General features: G+C 40.7%; 1 long non-coding RNA gene across 1 annotated transcript in view; it reads left to right on the top strand.

Annotated features, from left to right (window-relative positions):
* The window catches only part of LOC116087978, an 18,385-nt gene extending 9,417 nt beyond the window's left edge, over window positions 1-8,968 (top strand). Inside the window, exons 3-4 of the long non-coding RNA XR_004117730.1 lie at window positions 6,782-7,035; window positions 8,505-8,968. This is a non-coding gene — a long non-coding RNA (uncharacterized LOC116087978). The remainder of the gene's footprint in view (window positions 1-6,781; window positions 7,036-8,504) is intronic.
* Window positions 8,969-21,227: the final 12,259 nt, after the last annotated feature.

The following is a 21,227-nucleotide window of genomic DNA, read 5'->3' as shown; positions in this document are numbered from 1 at the left end:
TCTCCTGTCCTTTTCTGTCCTGTCCTCTCCTCTCCTCTCTTCTTCTCTTCTGTCCTCTTCTCTCCTTTTCTGTCCTCTTCTCTTCTCTCCTCTTCTCTTCTTTTTTGTTTGTTTTTCCCAATTTGACACAAGCCAGGGTCATCTAGGAAGAGGGAACCTCAATTGAAAAAGCACTTCATCAGATTGGTCCACAGGCAAATCTGCAAGGTGTTTTCTTGACTGATGATTGTTGTAGGAGGGTCCAGCTCGCTACACTGTGCCAGACCTGGGCACATGGTCTTAGGTGCTATAAGAAAGCAGGCTGAGCAAGCCACGAGGAGAAAGCCAGTGAGCAGCACTCCTCCATGGTTTCTGCTTCATTTCCTGTCTCCAGGTTCCTGTCTTGAGTTCCTGCCCGACCTCCCTGGATGATGGAGTATAACTGTAAGCTGAAACAAAGCTTTTCCTTTTCAAAATGTTTTGGTCTTGGGATAGAAACCTGACTGCTGTTGCAGAGTTTGTTTCATTACCCATGTGCTGTGGGCCATTTCCAGTTTGGGGCAACTATAAATAATGCTACTATAAACTTTGATGTATACATTTACACAATCTTTACACATTGCAGACACAATTTAATTTTTAAATATGTTGCTTAAAACTGTTTGGGAGAGAATACAGACTTAATTCGTGTTTATCATTTTCCTAACAATAATTTCACAAAGCAAAAGATTTGTTGAAGCATAATTTATCAGTTTTTTCTTTTATAAACTAAACCTTTTGAAATTCATATTTAACTTTCTTTGTCTAAAACACTATCATCTTGGACAGGCATTTAAACACTCAGCGATCACAAAAGAGATAGAAAGAAAGAGGCAAGGAACAACAATAATTAAGAAAAATAGAAACTAAATAGCAAACTTGTCTGCTTAATGTTATGGTATCAGTAGTTAAAGTCACCTGAACAAACCAAGCACCCTTCTTAGAAGGCAGAGCTTGTCAAGTTGGAGAAAAGAAAGACAACTATGTGCTATGTGTGGGTAAGATTTCTTCTGTTTAACCAAGGTCGTGGGCCTAGCTATATGGTCTTCCAGCAGATTCAGCCAAGTTTCTCAACACTGTCCTTAACAGTCTCTCTATCCTCTTAAATCTTCCTCAGAAATGTTCCAAGATGAAAATAGTTATAAGTGAGTAAAGGACTGAAAAAAGGCTGTGAGAAAAGATACTGAGAGCTTATCAGCTACAATATCACACCAGAAAGGTTACTAAAGAATAAAGGGTTACCTCATTACCCTCAAGAAGTTCAAGAAGATACAATAAACAAAATGTAGGTGTATTTTGTGTGTGGACATCAAAGTACACAAAGCAGGAAGAAATGGGCCATTGAACAGTTATTATTAAACAACAGACGAGTCAGACAAATTGACAGGAATCTGTAAGGCTTCAAAGCGTCTCTAAGCCAGCCTGGCCTAGAAGAGAAGACTCCATCCAGAGATTGCAGAATGCTCAGGCTTTCCAAGTGCACACATCACATTCTCTGAGTTAGATGGTGGGCTGAGCTAGAATTAAATTAGAGAATTAAAGAACCACAATAGAAGATGTTTGGCAAAATCAGGCTATTTAAAACTGAGCACAGTTCTGAAAAAAAAAGTGTGTCAGAGAAGAGTACAAAGGAAAAGATATGCTGGATTAATTAGGAGGGACCAAGCCTGAATACAAAAGTTTAGGGGAAAAACTTCAGCCTCACTGGCAGGAAGTGAGAGAGTCCTCAGAGGCTCTTGCTCCCAGCCTCCTGTAATTCTCTAAGGGATTTTTGTGTTTCCTCTTTAAAGTCTTCTACCTGTTTACCTGTGTTCTCTTGTATTTCTTTAATGGAGTTATTATTTATGTCCTTTTTAAAGTCCTCTATCATCATTATGAGATGTGATTTTACATCAGAGTCTTGCTTTTCTGGTGTGTTGGAGTATCCAGGGTTCTCTATGGTGGGAGAACTGGGTTCTGATGATGCCAAGTGGCCTTGGTTTCTGTTGCTTATGTTCTTGCACTTGCCTTTCGACATCTTTTTATCTGTGGTGTTATCTGGTCTTGCTGTCTCTGACTGTGGCTTGTCTGTTCTGCAAGCCTGTGTGTCAGTACTCCTGGGAGACCAGTTCTCTCTGGAAGGAATTTAGGTATGGAGAGCTGTGGTACAGGGTCAGCTCTGGGGTGCAGACAGAAGCCAGAAGGATCCTGTCCCCAACTGATCCATGGTTCCTGTACCTTCATGGCTCTGGGAGTCCCTCTTGGGCCAGGAATTTGAAGAGAAGTGGTGGTCTTACCTGTGCTCGAAGGTATGTAGGCACTCCTGGGAGACCAGCTCTCTCCTGGTGGTATTTGTCTATGCAGCTCTGTGGCACAGGATCAGCTCTGGACACAGACAGAAACCAGAAGACTCCTGTCCCAGGCAGCTCCACAGTTCCTGTGTCCTCAGGGTTCCAGGCAGGTTCTCTGATCATCAATGGTGGTCCTACCTGCTCTCACAGGTCTGTCCACACTCCTGTGCTCCCAGCCTCAAACTCTAGAGGAGAACACCCTAGTACCAAACTTGCAGAGCAAATCACAAAGAACAAGAGACACCAATGAAACCATGAGCCTAGAAGATTGCTGCACTAAGCAATCAGATGATCCTAGCTTGATATTTTAAGACCTGTGTGTCAACCAACTAGAGAAGGCAGATGCAATGGAAGTTACTGGAGAACCCAGAAGACAAAAATGGCTACAAGGAGGAGAAGTGAAGATAAACCCAGAGACTGAAAACATTCTCACATGGGAAGGTAAAACATTTCTGGGGCAGATTTAAGAGGATAGAGAGATTGTTAAGAACAGTGTTGGGAGACTTGGCTGAATCTGCTGGAAGACCATATAGCTAGGCCCAGGACCTTGGACAGTAGCTGGGGCTCCTACTCTGGACCTTCCAGAATTGCAGCCTCTGAGTTCTTGCTCTGCTTACAGTCTCTTCAATTGCATGAGCCAAGTTCCCCTGCTAAGCATTTTAGTGTGCACCCCCTACTGGTTCTGCTTCTCTAGTTGCTCAGTAGAGACCCATCACCTGCGGGGCCTTCTAAACATGCAGTTCCTTGTGACCCACTGTATTCCACAAATATTAAGTTGAAAATTTGACAGTAGTCAAAGAAAGCTGATAGTCTAGAAACTAAGGCATATATTTGTGGTCAATTGACAACGAAAATAGTTGTCTAAATAAAAACTTATAAATGAATATTCATAGCCTCATTATGACAGACCAAACTGAAAGGAACCTAAACTTTTACAGACTGGCAAATGTACAGGAAACAATGTTATAGCCATAGAATTAGACACTATTTTGCAACAAAAGGAACAAAATATAGATACATGCTACAATGAGAATGAACCACTTTTGTGAGCAAATAACTTTATTTTATAGTGTCCTCAATTCAGGCATATTCTGTGGGGATTGGATATTTTCTTTATTTACATTTCAAATGTTATCCCCTCCCTCTGTTTCCTCCCTTAAACCCCTGTATCCTCCACCTCCCCCTGCTTCTATGAGGGTGCCCACCTACTTCTGCCTCACCACCCTGGCATTCCCCTACACTGGAGCATTGAGTCTTCACAGGACCAAGGGCCTCTCCTCCCATTGATGCCCAGCAAGGCCATCCTCTGCTACATATGCAGCTGGAGCCATGGGTCCTTCCATGTGTACTTTTTGGTTGGTGGTTTAGTCCCTGGGAGCTCTGGAGTGTCTGGTTGATTGATATTGTTGTTCTTCCTATGGGGTTGCAAACCCCTCCAGCTTCTTCAGTCTTTTTTCTAACTCCTCCATTGGGACCCCATGCTCAGTCCAATGGTTGTCTGCAAACATCTGCCTTTGTGTTTGTGAGGCTCTGTCAGAGCCTCTCAGGAGACAGCTATATCAGGCTCCTGTCAGCAAGCATTTCCCAGCAACCACAATAGCTTCCAGGTTTGGTGACTGTATATGGGGTATATGGGATGGATTTCCAATTGGAACAGTCTCTGGATGGCCTTTCCTTCAGTCTGTGCTCCTGTGGGGATTAATTTTTTCTTTTCTCTTGATGAGAGCAATCCTCACGATCTTTTGAGTTTACAGAAAAAGACCAACAGAGTCAACTAACTGGAACCCTTGGGGGCTTCCAGAGGTTGAACCACAACAAAAGAGCATACAAAGGCTAGACCTCCCACCCATCCCATAATGTAGCAGATGTGCAACTCTGTCTTCATGTGAGTCCTTCAACAACTGGAGCTGAGACTTACTGTGACTCTGTTGCCTGCCTGTGGATCCCATTCCCCGAACTGGACTATCTTGTCTGTCCTCAGTAATAGAAGATATGCCTAGTCCTGTAGTGACTTGAGGTGGCAGGGTAGGTTAGTATACGATGTGAGTGAGTGAGTGTGTATGTGTGTGTGTGTGTGTGTGTGTGTGTATCCCTTCTCAGAGGTAAAGGGGAGGGATTGTGGGGGGGAGGGATAGTGTGAGGGAGAGATTGGGAAAAAGGGGGCTGTGATGGGGATGTAAAGTGAGTAAATAAATTAATAGAAAAAGAAAAAGAAAACAAAAATAGCTTTATTAAAACTTTGTAGTAAGTGAAAGCATCTGACATGAAAGGCAGCTAGCTGCTGGGTTCTACTTCTATAACATGTCCTTCAAGGCATGGACAGAACAGAATGAGCCAGGAGTTCCTGCAAAGGATGGAGCAGGACTCTAAGTAGGAATGTTGGGAAAGTCATGGAAATGTTCTAAAACTGGATTGTCATGGGCTAGCAAAATGGCTCAGCGGGTAAAGGTGCTTGACACCAAGTTTGAAATGACTGCATATGTCACACACACACACACACACACACACACACACACACACACACACACATACACACACACAAGCACGCACACATGCACGCATGCACGCGCGCACACACACACACGCACACACACACACACACACACGCACACAAATAAAAAAAAACTTAACTCTGGACAGACATGATGATTGTACCACTCAGTAAATAAGCTGGTAACAGTGTCGGAATTGTACCTTTACAACAGATGGCATAAATTTAACCTTAACGAAGCTGTTTATAAAGGGAATTAGAATATCATTGGACTTGCCACTGTTTCATCAAGGGTAAAGATAAAGAGTTTCCCAGAAAACAGCCTTGTAGGGACAGCGCAGGACAAGAGTCAAGTTGCTTGCACCTACCCAGTACAGATCACATACAAGTTGTAGGGGACAAAGCCACTATGAGGTACAGCCTGACCACATGTGAATGCCACACTTTTCAGGATAATTTTATTTCAACGCCACGAGAATATGTGAAGATACAGTAAAAAGTGGACTCAATAATAGTTACTTTGTAACATGCTTACAAATTTTATCTGAACAACCACAAACCACTTTCTATAACCCCAAGTCTAGAAAAGAAAAGCTATGCAGAGCTACCCTTTAGCAAACAAACACAGAAACCCACAGCCTCAGATGTGCAGTGAGTTCTTGATGTAGCCAAATGACTTCGGGAAAACAGACATGCTCCGCTGTCAAAGCCCCAAACCCTGCAGTCTCCTGAAATACATGGGCTTGTAGCCCCGCCCTGTGGGTGCAGCAAAATGATGGGCATGGCTGTGAAGGTCCATCTTCTGGATAGGCACGGACTGGCACAGTTCACAATTCACAGGACCAGAATCACCAGGTAAAAGGAAAAAAAAAAAAAAAAACCAAGGCAGAAAGTCACACACAGCCTCCCAGAGAGGACTGTTGGATTACTATGTGCATTTGCAAAGAGGAGACATATCACACACACAGCAGTACTCAGAGAGCAACAGCCTTTGAAAGCATAGAATCTGGGCAACACATTTGGAGGACACACCTAGTAGGACTTCTTTCTTCCTTTCTTTCTTTCTCTTTTTCTTTCCTTTTCCTTTACAAAATGGCATACTTTATTTTTTATTGGTTATTTTATTTATTTACATTTCAAATGTTATCCCCTTTGCCTGTTTCCTCTCCACAAGCCCACTACCCCACCCCACCCCCCCTGGTTCTATGAAGGTGCTCCCCTACCCACCCTCCTACCCTCTCACTGGCCTGGCATTCCCCTACATAGGACCAAGGGCCTCTCCTCCCAATGATGCCAGACAATGTCATCCTCTGCTACACACGCAGCTGGGGCCATGGGTCCCTCCATGTGTACTCCCTGGTTTGTGGTTTAGTCCCTTGGAGCTCCGGCGGGGTCTGGTTGGTTGATACTGTTCTTCCTATGGGGCTGAGGCCACTGAGTCCTCATGTAGACTGTAGTTACGGAGATAACTTTAGGTACCATACCTAGTTTTGCTTCAGTCTTTGCACAGGACTTCTGGGGCAGATCATACTTTAAGACAGGTGTCTGATTTTCTAGTTCTGTGATTTCACAGTCACACCAAAGCTTGGTTCCCAGTCAGCTCAGCAGCGTGGAGCTAAAATGGAGCTGAGTGAGCTAAACTCACCTGAACTCTTTCCGTGTGTGGAGCCTTGGGCATTCAGGGGCCCCTTGCTGTGTTCGATGGTAATCGAACTAGCACCCCCACCCCCCCGGGCTCAGCAAACTCTAGGGAAGCATGGAGACACAGCTATCACAAAGGCAGAGACGTTTTCTCATTCTAAAGTGCACCGGGGAAAGCTAGCCCCCGTCTGACGCTGAGATTAGTGCTGTCGATGGAGTGTGTAAGAGTTGGTCGGATTTCGATTTTGAAACTCCTCATTTGAAACTTGCTTATCGTTGTACCCACTGATTTTCATTACAGGCCCGATATGCTTGTCAACGGGTGGCCACGGCCCACAGCTGACTTCCTCCGTTATCAGACTCGTCCAGCCCCGAGTGCTGCTTCCCCTGTGCCCAGGGTCGAGCCAGAGAGGGGCTCTTTGGTTCACACAACCCCTAATTCAGGAAGCCACAGCTGGGCAGTACTCCCTGCTGTCTGACCTGCCACCCTTGGATAGTGTCAGCTCAACGTTACAAGCAACTAAAAAAAATCCATCTGCGGAGGGATAGAGGCAGGTGAGGGGATGCAGTGAGGAAGGACCCGGGCCCAAGGGGAACCCGGTCATCTCTAGCACGCTGCAAAGGTCCGGTTGCTTTGTAAGGCACATGGCTGAGACAGAGCCACTGCTGACATGCGTCAGACAATTAAATGCCTGAGGCCAAATCACACCATTAAAGTGTGTTCTGTTAAAATACCCAGATTTAAAAGGAAAATGAAGGAAATGGAGAAAATCTCTTTAACATTTGGTGTGCCGAGAACAGCCTAGAACCCAAGTTCTGAAAGGTGGCGTCTCAGTTTTGGCTCAGCCGCTATTTAAGACCTTCAAGATACACGCCCTGGCTCGTGGAGAGTTGTGCCGCCTGCCTTGGTCACTGGGTACACATTGAAAGGCTTTGTGGGGGAGGCAAAGGGAGTTGAGAGGCAGCAAGTGCAAATGGTGTGTCAGAGAAGAGGTTTATTAAGGCAACGGATGGTTACTCAGTTTCATCCCAGAGAGGCAGAGTAAGAGCATCCTAAGATGTCTAAAATGAGCAATTCGAGCCACTCACCCCGTTGAGGAGCGCAGCTTGGTGGTAAGGTAAGCAGGGAGACAGGAGATGTTCCATCTACAGTCCTCTCTGTTCAGGGCCTGTTTACTCTGAGGGTCTGTGGTCTCTAATGCACACTCAGTGCCCTGTCTGTCATTCATTCAGAGCCCCCAGGGTACCCAGGTCTTCTTTTTGAATCAGAAGTTGTGTTTTAGTTGTTTTGGGGTCAAGTGACTCATCCACAATCACAACAAAAGAAAAATGTTTCAGAGTTGCTGAACATGAAGACTTTAACACATTATACACACAAAAAATGTGAGGTAGTGAATTTTTAATTATCTTGATTTAGTCATTAGATGATGTTAAATTATAAAAGACACATCATAGTGTATACACAGTTGTATGAGATATATGATTGTTTGTCAATTAAAAATCAAAAAATTAAAAAAAGGCATATCACACAGACCAGACACTATATGCCTAAGTCAGGCATGTAAATAATCTAACCCTTACCACCCTTGTCTCGTCTCTACCCAGCAGAGACAAAGGTGGCCCACTTAAGATTCCAATATAATAGTTTCTGATGATATTTTTGTTTTCAAAAATGTCTTGTTTTATAAGTTTTGATTCATTGTTAGGGTTTTTTTCCCACCATATGCTGGTTCTATCTTTATTTTGGGTCAACCTGATATAAAACAACCTAATAAGTATATATGGTATATATAGTGTTGTATATGTGTGTATGTGTGGGATGTTGAAGTCTCATTCTTTTGTGGTGATTGTCTATGAATTACCTTAACCCCTATATCTATATATTTTTTCAGCATCATTTTTTCAATGATATTTTGTGAAATTCATCTGGTTAGAACTGATTTTAAAATTCAGTCAGACTTTTTAAGTATTAATTTGAAGTTTAAATAGACATTTATCTAAACTGAGTTCCTGTTCTTACTCAGGTCATCTTGTTTCATGATTTGTATTCCTGCTGCCAGAGCTAGTTATCATTTTTTTCTTTTAAGAAAAACTGCCAAAATCACAACAAAAAAATTAACACCACCAACAAACCTTTATAACAATGGAGGTGACAGCAGCAGCAGCACCACCACCACCATCATCATCATCATCATCATCATCATCATCATCATCATCATCATCATCAGCAGCAGCAGCAGCAGCAGCAGCAGCAGCAGCAGCAGCAGCAGCAGCAGCAGCAGCAGCAGCAGCATTTGATGTAGTCAGACCCATCCAGACTGTGGGGAGTAACGTGGCCTAGCATCTCAGATTAAATAAGGGATCAAAACCAAACTGAACAACAGCATTCCTATCTCTCTGCTTCCCAGCTGCAGGTATTAGAAAACCAGCCACCATGACATTTCTGCCATGATGCGCCATCAAACTGTGAGCAAAAATAAACACCTCCCTCCTCAAGCTGCCCTGGTAAAGTCTTTTCTTCCAGCAGTAAGACAGGTAATTAATACAACGCTTTCCCATAGAATTTCAGCATTTAGCCACATTGTACATTCAGTCCGTCTCTGAAGTGTGCTGTCTTCTCATTGATCTTACTCAAAAAGTTCTTTCTGCTTTGCACTTCATGTCCCTGCACTCCAGTCAGGTTTGGTATTATTGTGTATTTGGTGTTTGTTTTGCTCTGCGCTTCTGGTGAATTATCAGGAGTACTTGCCATCCAGGTCTGGACTTCATCTGTTGCCTACAGTACCCACCGGCTGTTTTCTACACTCCCTTCTCCATCCATTTTCCCTGCCTAAGAATGTTAGAGGTGCTGGTTCCTAGCTTGGTGAGTCTCCACTTCAGATGCTCCATTCAGACAAGGCTGTACTTGCTCCAGGATCTGCTCTTGGCAGGGCAACTTTGTTGCATTAAGAAGCTTGTATTCTCTTCTGAAATGGAGTCCTAGCAGATTTGCTCAGTAGCATCTGAGTTACTTTGTAGCAACTATAAAATATTATCAGCAGAAACTGTTGAAATGAAGTCAAGTAAATGAAAAGAGTTTACTTCTATGTAACCTTTTCTTTTTTTTTTTTTGTACATGCTTCAGACAAAACTTATTGTAACACATTTGTAATGGCTTTTTTTTTAAATCTCTTTTCTTCTTTCTTACAATCAAGTGTGAGCTTCCCAGGAAGGCTTCTTAGTAGCGTTCCTAATTCTGTTTCATCTGCTGCTATACCTGTTCAGTTCACAGATGGTCCAACTTTATGTTTTCATGGTTGAGATGAAATTTCTCTTAGGTCCCACTACATAGCAATAATCTGAGAAAGATTCACAGACTCCAATTGCTACCTTAGGGGGTGACTGCAAGAGATTTGTTTCTTTCTTCCATTTTTATAGTGTCAGTTTTATGATATATGTTCATCTTAGTCATTTTATTTAACCCATTCTGTGCCCATTGCTCGTCCAAGTGAATACTTTGTCTCAATTCCACAACAAATTCTTGTGTTGTTTTAGAAACCTCACATATTTGGCATGGTCAAAATCCTAAGCTAACAGTGTGGTCAACTTGAGATAATTACAAAGCATACACAAACACTTCATAGTATCCCCAAAAACTGTCATAGCAATACTGAGTGGATTCAAAGAAAGGAAAGATACTATATGGCACCCAAGAAAGACTTTAGGGGAAGAACTGAGAAACATGAAATTCTAGACATCAAAGGGTCCTCAAAGACTTTTCAACTCAACCTCTTACTTTATAGATGACATGGAGGTTGAGAAAGTCAAGATGACCTGTGCATGTGTATATATATTTATGTATATATATATATATATATATATATATATATATATATATATATATATATAAAACCTGTGTGTGTACTTGACTTGTGCAGTGTCTATATATATGGTCTGAAAGTGTATATTATCTATGCATGTAATGAAAGTTGTACTTTGAGCAGAAGGGAAACTAAATAGATAGATATAGGAAGCCACCTGGTTTTAGGCAAATCATATCTTTCTTCTGGAAATGTTTTGTTAAAAGATTCTTTTAAAGAATTCTTTTTTCAGTATACGTCAAGTTCACCATCCTGGTAAGATCTACAAAGTTACAAATCTGTCCCATGGGCACAGACATATCTAATTCACTCAGTGTCCTTTTGTGGGACTTTTAAATTTTGACTGAAGAAAAGGCAGAAGAGCCTCTTTGTTGGAGAAGTTGGGAAGAGCTGAACTGCACAATGTGTAAGAAATTAAAGGGATAGAGAAGGAGGGATATATGTGGATGGAAATTCTTGGCAAAGAAGTTAAGCCAAGATTCTGAGGCCAAGATCTTGTGCTCTGTGTTGAGTGTTTGAGAGGATAAACACCTTAGTAGGTGTCTTAGTCAGAGTTTCTATTCCTGCACAGACATCATGACCAAGAAGCAAGTTGGGGAGGAAAGGGTTTATTCAGCTTACTTCTACATTGCTGTTGATCACCAGAGGAAGTCAGGACTGGAACTCAAGCAGGTCAGGAAGCAGGAGCTGATGCAGAGGCCATGGAGAGATGTTTCTTACTGGCCTGATTTTCCTGGCTTGCTCAGCCTCCTCTCTTATAGAACCCAAGACTTCCAGCCCAGGGATGGCACCACCCCTTGATAACTAATTGAGAAAATGCCCCACAGCTGGATCTCATGGAGGCACTTCCCCAACTGTATGTCCTTTCTCTGTGATAACTCCAGCTTGTGTCAAGTTGACACACAAAACCAGCCAGTACATACACCTTAGTAGGTCAAGACTGCTCAGAGCAAAGTGTGCTAAAAGGTCACAGGATAGGTTCCCTAAACTGGAACCTTGTGGTGTTTCAACAGGAAGAGCTCTGGGGGAGTGATGGGCCCGTGACTGGGGAAGGGGGGATCTGAAACATCATTCACACTGTTTCTGGTGCACACTGTCCCCACTGTGGTAAACTAGAACAGACAAATACTGTACATTTCTATCATAGGTCTTAATCATGAATTTTCTCCTGAAGTTAAAAAGGTGCACTGACTCATTCACAGAGGATATAAAGCAAAAAGAAAATGTTAGCTGTAATTAAGTTTAAAAAGTTGATTCAGTATCTTCACACCTTTGCTGCTTCAAGTATTTCTGAATTCTGGGGAGACTGTGCCAACTTCGCGCTGTGCAGCTCTTCTGAGCACAGCCCTCCTGGAAGCTCCATCTCTGTGCTATTTCCATTTCTTGTCTGGAGATTCTTCAGCTTCACCAGGCATACTTCCTCCCGTCTTATTTGATTGCATTATACCTGTGTTTTACCACACACTTTCACCGCATCCAATTTAGTAGACTTGTGTGGACTTCCTGTCAAGAAGAGAAGAAATTGCTGACCCATGTAAGCCAATCGGAATGGTACCCTGTTGTTAGACTCCAAGTGCCTGAAAGCTCACCTCAGCCTAGCTGTCAGGACTGAGATAGTTTAAAAGAAATTATTCAGCAGGGCACACTGGTCATGAGCCACAGGACGGATGGACAAGGCTGGAGAGGCACAGTATGTGAGAATCTTTTCATCCGTGTCCAGTCGCAGACCCACTAGTGTGATGACTGCCCTAGAGTGGGGATGTTAGTCAGAAACCCGGTTTTCCTTTCTGTCACATAATGAAAATGAAACTATCTAGCCTGGTTTCCACGGATTTTAGGAGAATGACTGAGAACAGTGTTCTCAAATGTGAGTTATTTTAGCATGGGCAATGGAAGGGAACCAGGAAGTCATTATAAACTTCCCATGGGCCATCAAGGGCTTTCTCACTGATGCCAGTCACTGGGAAATGATCAGCCATGTGAGAGCTGCCTGTGTCTCCTCTTCAAACTGATTCATGGTGACTTTTTATTCCTCTTCTTTTTTCTTCAGATTTTGTTTGTTTCCATGCCTTTTTTTCTATGGCCTTCCTTTTAGCCACTTTGTACTACTGTCTTATTATATTCTCTATTATACAAGTAGAAAACAAAACAAACCAACCAACCAACCAAACAAACAGAAGAACCACATCAGGTGAGATATTTAAAAGAACAGGAAAAATAGCTTTCAAATGTTCCAAGCCAGTGACATAGCCTAGCTGACAGTTAGTGTTTGCTCAGAATCATGGCTCCACTTGGATCATAAATACTGAGTGGGTATGCTTGCTCATACATTAGACTCTCAGAGTGACAGACTGGAGCGTGCCTGGAGAAGAGTGGGTGAATCTACAGTCTGCTGGGCAAGAGAGGTCCCAATTTAAGACTGAGAATGATGCACTGGTTAGCAAGCCTCTGCGCTTTCATTTTTAAAGCAGTAAGTCTTTTCTCCAAAGAGCAAATCCAGAACAGCTCCTAGTATAGGTTATTGATACATTATACAACATAGCATAGTCAGCTAATGGCTGAGTCACATTTTCTTATTAAACAAAAAAATAAAGAGATGAATCCCCACCCCTACAGGCCTCGGTCTTGGAAGCCTGCTTTGATTGGGAACAACTTTTGCCTGCAAAGTACCTCCTTCTTCCATTTTCTGCCATTTTCACAACCACAGACTTAGCTCCAGCCTCATGGTGTGGAAGCCACCCTGGCCTAGGTCAACCAAATAGCCAAATAAATAGGTCAGCTTTACCTGGCCTGGCTCTGCTAATCCAGCTCCTGTATGGGCCCAATCTAAGACAGGTCAGGTTTCACATCAGACATACAACTAAAGAAAGAAGCCAGCATGCCCGAGTCTCAACACAAAAACAATAAGAAGGGTCAAGACAGGAGGTTTCTCATGAATCCCACTATTCTGATGGACATGTTCTCTAGTGAGAACTACCTAGATGAACCCCAGGACACAGAATTTAAAGAAATATTATCAACTTTATCAGAGAGTTCAAAGTGTTTAAAGAAAGGCACAAGCCAGCATTTATTGAACTTCAAGAGGATAAGAGTAAATGTTTGAATGATGGCCAAGAAAATTAAAAAAAAAATACAGCTGAACAATTCAGGATTTAAAAGTAGTAAAGAGATAGCAATATTAAGGTGAACATAAACAAAAATGAAGATGGAATTTGAAACCTCAACTACCTAAATACACTGTTCAGGGAAGAACTTTACGACTAGAAAGGATCAAGTAGAGTATAGATGTCTTAGTTGGGGTTTCTATTTCTGTGACAAAACAGCACAACCTAAAGCAATCTGAAGAGGAAAGGGCTGATTTTAGTTTACAATTCTCAGGTCACACTCCATCACTGAGGCAAGTCAGGCAGGAACCCAGAGGCAGGAACTGAAACAAAGGCCACAGAGGAATGATGCTTGACCGCTCACCATGCTTTCTTATAGCACACAAGACCACTAGTCAGGGAGGATGACATCCCACAGTGAACTATCATCAGTTAAGAAAATGCACCATAAAAAAGGCAGCATGGGCTTGTGGGAGCATTTTCTCAGTTAGGTTCTCTCTCTCTCTCTCTCTCTCTCTCTCTCTCTCTCTCTCTCTCAGCTTATGTCAAGTTGCCACAAGAAGAGCCAGCACAATTGATTTCAAATTGTGCTTGTCAAACAGACACACAAACACATTACTGTTAATTATAATCTTTTCTCTCTTTCATCCCTAAGGCCCTCTCATATTCATATTAATATTAATTTCATAATATAAAACATTCCAATTTTTAAAAGCCCTTCAGTCTTTAAAAACTGAAACACTTTAAAAGTCCAGTTTCTTTAAATACAAAAGCCTCTTTAAAATAAAAGGTCTCACTAAAAACACTAAAGTCTCTTTAAAACTGCAAATCCTCTCTCAAACTCCAAAATTTCTCTAAAAGATAATCAAAGTCATAGCTGTGAGTTTCTGTAAACAAAAACACGTTAAATGCTCTCTTTTTTTCATTTTAAGAGGAAAAAAGAGCCACAATCAGGGCAAAGCGAAACCACTGTATAGAGCTTGGTGTCAGCCTCCTGGGTCCTGTGCTCCTCTAGGGAACTGGACAACCAGGCATAGAATGTGCAGCTTGTCTCCTTGGTTCATGTCAGCTGAACTCCAAGGATACTCCAAGTCCTGTCAGCTATCTCATGGTGCTGTCATATCCCAGATGCTGGCATCTTCACAGCAGCTGGACTGCATCTTCTCCAATAGTCTCTCCTGACCTCTCTTTAAACTCTTAACCCTGCTGCAGAATGCCAAACCTCAACCTCTCTCCATGACCCCTGCAATCTTGGAGTTTTCACGGGTATTAAGGCTATATATTTCACCAATGGTTTCTCCTGGCCTCTCGTAGTGACAAGCGTCAGCTGCTCTCCATGACTCCTTCATGACTTTAAAACCAGTACCATGTGGGAAACTCTTACACAGTCCAAAGTCTGGCTCTCGGCATGACAACTGTGGACACCTCTGGAACACTGTGCACTGATCCTGAGAAACACTGCTCAGATTTTTTACTTCACTAATTGCCAGTCTTTTCTTAATTACTGCTAATTTCCAAGCTAACCAACATAAATTGTCCCAGTAAATCAAAGTTTCTTATTGTGGCCCCTTTCCAGGCTTTCCTTCTAACCCATCTCCATTTCTTTATGAGTCTGCTGACTCATAGAACCTCTCTCCAACAGGGACTTACAGCCATCACACTAGGCTGTGACTCAGGTAAGGGACATACATCCTACTTCCTGTTTTTAGCTCTGGCCTTCCCAGACTTACACTTAGTCCTATTGTAGCCTGTCCACAGGACTCTTCCTCCTACCTACTTCTATCCCCTAAGGACTTAGTCTCTTGGTTTGGATCCGAGGTCTCCCAACTTGTTCTCTTTATCCATTTCATTATTTTCTTCTAGCTCATCTCCATTCCTTTGTGATTCCCCACAGATCTACAGAAAGTCTGCCAGAGACCACAAACCCACCACACTTGAATAGGATCAAGGTAGGCAACAGCAACCAAAGAACATACACTTATCTAATAAATGAGAACAGATATCTTTACCAAATAACACCTCAAACATCTTATATCCAGATGCCTAGACTCCATAACATGAAATAACCAGAGCAATATGCCTCTTCCAGAAACCTGCTGTGTTAGGCCTCAAGGAAGCCAATTCTGCCAAACCACAAGACAAGGACTTCAAAATAAAGAGGATATCTATAACTGCATTAATGAGGACCAAGAAAACATAAACAGCAGAATAAAATAGGAAAACCATTCAAGATATTAAAGTAGAATTGAACAAAGAACAGAATCCCTAAAGAAAACCCAATGGAAATAAAGCTGGAAGTGAAAAAAACTCAGAATGTCAAACAAAACCCCCAGAGAATAAGCCTCACCAACAGATTATACAACATCAAAGAGAGAATTCAAGCCTTTAACACAAAGTAAATGAAATGGATAAGTCATAGAAAATGTTCATTCTAAAAACGAACAAACAAAAAACCAAAAGCATCAAGGAAGTTTGGAACACTGTGGACAAAATCTATGAATGAGAACTATAGAAGGAAGAAAAAACCCATGTTAAATGCACAGAAAATATTTCAACAAGTTCAAGAAAAAATTTCTCCAAACAAAACAAAAAGATGTCTGTCAACTATAAGAGGGCAAGTTTCAGTGTTTCACATATAAAGTCAGTCCCAGTACAGTAACACCCAACTTCTCAATGGAGTCTCTGAAAGCCAGAAGGGCCTGATGGATGCACTACAACCTCTAAGAGACCACAGATGCCAGCATTGACTACTATACCCAGCAAAACTATCAATCATAATCAGCAGAAAAAGAAAACCATTTTATGATAAAGACAAATGGAAGCAGTTTCTGTCTGCCAACCCAGAACTACAGAAGGCATTAGAAGGAAAACTTCAGTCCGAGGAGATCATCTTCACTCAAGAGGAAAAAAAAATAATGTCAGAACAGTTAGTCAAATGAAGGAAAAAAAGTCACATCACCAAAAAGTAACAGGAATTAATAAGCAGTGCTCATTGATAACTCTTAATATTAATAATCTCAATTCCTTTATAAAAAGACTTAGATTCACAGATTAGATTAGAAAACAGGATTGATAAACAGGATTCTGTTGCATCCAAGAAACGTACCTCACCATGAATAGATATCACCTTAGGATAAAAGGATGGGGAAAAGTATTCAAAGTAAATGGAACCAAGAAGAAAGCCTGTACATAGCCATTTTAATGTCTGACAAAACAGACTTCAGATGAAAACTATCATAAGAGATAAGAAAGAACACTACAAAATCATTAAAAAGGAAAAAGATCGACCAAGAAGATATAATTCTAACATTTATGTACCAAACACAAGGGCACCCAAGTTCATAAAAGAAATACTACTACAGCTAAAATTACATATTGACTCTCACATAGTGATGGTGTTAGCTGGCTTCGATACTTCACTCTTTCCAATAGAGAGGTTATTCAGACAAAAAATAAACAGAGAAGCACTGGAGTTAAATGACATCATAAATCAAATGGACCTAACAGACATCTACAGACCATTCCACCCAAACAATAACAAATATACTTTCTTATAATGCTCACAGAACATTTTTCAAAATTGACCACTTATTAGGATACACATCAAGACACAAAAATATATTGAAATAACACTCTGCATCTTATCTGACAACTATAGATGAAATCTAAATGTCAACAACAACAGAAATAGCAAAATGTATATGAAATCCTAGAATCTGGGCAACTAACTACTGAATGATAATTGGTCAAGACAAATCAATAAGGAAATTAAAGCCTTTTTAGGGTTGGATAAAAATAAAAACATAACATACCCAAACCTATGGGACACAATAAAGGCACTTCCAAGAGGCAAATTCATAGCACTAAATACCTACATTAAAAACAATGGAGAAATTTCACATTAATGGTAGACACTTTTTACATACTTATTGGAAGCTCTAGAAAAAGAAAACTAAGTAATATTCAAAAAGTGTAGAGAAGAAGCAATAATCAAACTCAGGGATGAAATCAACGAAATAGAAAAAAATTACAAAGAATCAATGAAAGAGTTAGTAGGAAAATTAACAAGACTGACAAACTTTCATCTAAATTAGCCAAAATACACACATAGAAAATCCAAGTTGGGCTGGTGAGATGGCTAAGAGATTAAGAGCACTGACTGCTCTTCCAAAGGTCCTAAGTTCAAATCCCAGCAACCACATGGTGGCTCACAACCATCCAAAATGAGATCTGATGCCCTCTTCTGGTGTGTCTGAAGATAGCTACAGTGTACTTACATATAATAAATAAATCTTTAAAAAAAAAAAAAGAAAATCCAAGTTAATAAAATTAGAGATGAAAGGGAAGAGGCTACAACAGACATCAAATAAATTCAGTGAAGAGTGTAGATATACTTTAAAAATCTGTATTCCACCAAACTGAAAACCTAGTAGAAATGGATGAATTTCTTAAGTCAAGATGAAATAAACAATTTCACTAATCCTTGTGAAACAAAGCAATAATTAAAATCCTTCCCCTTAAAAACCCAGGGCCAGATGAACTCAGCGGAGAATTCTACCAGACTTTCAAAGAATTATAACACTAATACTCCTCAAAATATCCTGAAAAATAGAAATTAATGTTTCCCACAGTTTTTTATAGGAAACTTCTTTTACCCTGATACCAAAACCCCACAAAGACTCCCTTTCTTCCCTCAGAAACCCCCAGATTACAAACAAATATCCCTTAAGAATATAGATGCAAAACTTTTCAATAAAATACTTACAAACCAAATTGAAGAACACATCAAAAAATTATCTACCGTGATCAAGTTGGTTTCATCTCAGAGATGCAGGGATGGTTTGACATATTTAAATCAATAAATATAATTCACCACATAAGCAGAATGAAAGACAAAACCAAGTGATCTCTCATTAGATACAGACAAGGGCATTGCTAGAATCTGCTGTAGCTTCTTGATAAAGGTTCTAGAGAGACTTAGGATACAAGGGATGTACCTCAACATAATAAAGGCAATTTACAGCAAGCATACAACCAACATCATCCTAAACAGAGAAATGACAATCATTTATCATTAAAATCAGGAAAAAGAAAGTATGCCCATTCTCTCTAAACCTACTCAATATAGTGCTTGAAATCTTAGCTGGAAATCAAGAGAAGGGGGATACACATAGGAAAAGAAGGAGTAAAAGTATCCTTATGTGTAGATCACATTATTTTATCCATAAAAGACCCTAAATTTCTAAAGGTGATAAAAAATTTCAGCAACATAGCAGGATACAAAACTAATGCACACACACACACACACACACACACACACACACACACACACCCAGACATAGACACACAGACACATCTGGTAGCCTTTCTATATATAAATGACAGACTGAGAAAGAAATCAGGATAAAATTCCCTTCACAATAGCTTCAAAAATATATTGAAATATCTTTAGCTAAACAAGTAAAAGATTTGTGTAATAAAAACTTTAAGGCTTTGATGAAATAAATTGAAAAGGACACTAGAAAATGGAAAGATGTCTCATTCTTACTCCAGTCAGAATGACAATCTTACCTAAAGCAATCCAAATATTCAATTCAGTTTTCATCAAAATTCCAACACAATTCTTCATGCAAATTTAATCCTCAACTTATATCAATGACAAAAACAAAAAACAAAACAAACAAAACCCCAGGATAGTTAAAAGCAATCCTGCATCATGAAAGAACTGTGGGTAGTTTCATTTCAAGTTGTAGTACAGAACTATAGTAATTAAAACAGTGATATTGTCATACAGACATGTTGATCAATAGAATTGAACTGAAGACCCAGAAATGAGTTCATATATCTATGGATACCTAATTTTTGATAAGGAAGTCAGAAGTACACAATGGAGAAAAGACAATATGTTCAACAAATGGTTTGGGTCAAACTGGATGTCTGAATGTGGAAAAATATAAGCAGATCATCACTCTTCACAAAATTCAGCTCCAAGTGGATCAGGGCCTTAACACCAGGCCAGCGTCACTGAATGTGATAGAAGAGAAAATGGGAATAGTCCTGAACTCATTGACACAGGAAAAGACTTTCTGAACATAATACTGAAAGTGCAGGCACTAAGACCAACAACTAATAAATGGGACTTCATGAAACTGAAACGCTTCTGCACAGCAAGAGAAACAATCAACCAGGTAAAGAGGCAGTCTACAGAACAGTCTACAGAATAGTCTACAGAACAGCCTACAGAATAGTCTACAGAACAGCCTACAGAACAGTCTACAGAACAGCCTACAGAACAGTCTACAGAACAGTCTACAGAACAGCCTACAGAACAGTCTACAGAACAGCCTATAGAACAGCCTACAGAACAGCCTATAGAACAGTCTACAGAACAGTCTACAGAACAGTCTACAGAACAGTCTACAGAACAGTCTACAGAACAGCCTACAGAACAGCCTACAGAACAGTCTACAGAACAGTCTACAGAACAGTCTACAGAACAGCCTACAGAACAGTCTACAGAACAGTCTACAGAACAGTCTACAGAACAGTCTACAGAACAGCCTACAGAACAGCCTACAGAACAGCCTACAGAACAGCCTACAGAACAGTCTACAGAACAGCCTATAGAACAGCCTACAGAACAGCCTACAGAACAGTCTACAGAACAGTCTACAGAACAGCCTACAGAACAGTCTACAGAACAGTCTACAGAACAGCCTATAGAACAGTCTACAGAACAGAAGATCTTTGCCAGTTTTACATCTGACAGAGGTTTAATATTCAGACTACACAAAAATCTAAAAACTAAAAACAAAAACAAAAGGCCAAATGACTGAAGGAAAAGGTAGAGGAAGAGAAGGAAGAGGTGGAGGAGGAGGAGGAGGAGAAGAATGGCTAATAAATATTTAAAAGAATGTTTATCATCTCTAGCAATTATGGAAATGCAAATTTAAAAGCTTTGAGATTTTATCTTATTCCAGTTAGAATGTCAGAGATCAACAGAACAACTAACAATCAATATTAAAGGGGTTGTAAGGAAAAGGACACCCCCCACCCTCCACCTCTCCACCCCGTTCACTGGGGAGGAATTGCAAACTGGTTCGACCACTATGGAAATCAGTTTGGAGAATTCTTAAAAAGTTAAAAATAAATCTACCATATGGCCCAGCTATACCACTTCTTGGCATATTCCCAAGGGACTCAACATCCTACTCTACAAACTCATTTTTTTATTGTATTCACAATAGCTAGGAAATGGAGACAACATAAACGAAGGGATAATGAAACATGGTATATACATGTAATGGAATCCTGTGCAACAGTAAGAAAAACAAAACCATGAACTTTACAGAAAATGGATGGAAGTAGAGATCATATTGAGGCAGGTTATCCAGACCCAGAAAGACAACCCATGCCTGTGCTCTCTTACTGTAGCTCCTAGATCTAAATCTTCAAATTTGAGTACATAGCCTGTGGTAACTATGGAAACTAGGAAGGTGAAACAGGATCATTGCAAGGATGGGGGATGGGTATGGAATACTAGAGACAGGGATAGGAGTACAAGTGATCTGATCCAGGAAATGGCAAAGGGGTGTTTTTTTTTTTTTAAATATCATTCTTTCATATATTATATCCAGATGGCAGTTTCTCCTCCTTCCTCGCCTCCAAGTCCCTCCCTGCTACCTCCCTTTTCCTTAGATCCACTCCTCATCCATTTCCCTTTAGAATAAGGGCAGGCCTCTCAGAGATATCAACCACACATGGCATATCAAGTTACAGTAAG

The sequence above is a fragment of the Mastomys coucha genome, unplaced genomic scaffold (genome assembly GCF_008632895.1).
Source record: "Mastomys coucha isolate ucsf_1 unplaced genomic scaffold, UCSF_Mcou_1 pScaffold14, whole genome shotgun sequence".
NCBI lineage: Eukaryota > Metazoa > Chordata > Mammalia > Rodentia > Muridae > Mastomys > Mastomys coucha.
The sequence above is the reverse complement of the archived record's forward strand: the minus strand, read 5'-3'. Positions and strand labels throughout refer to the sequence as shown.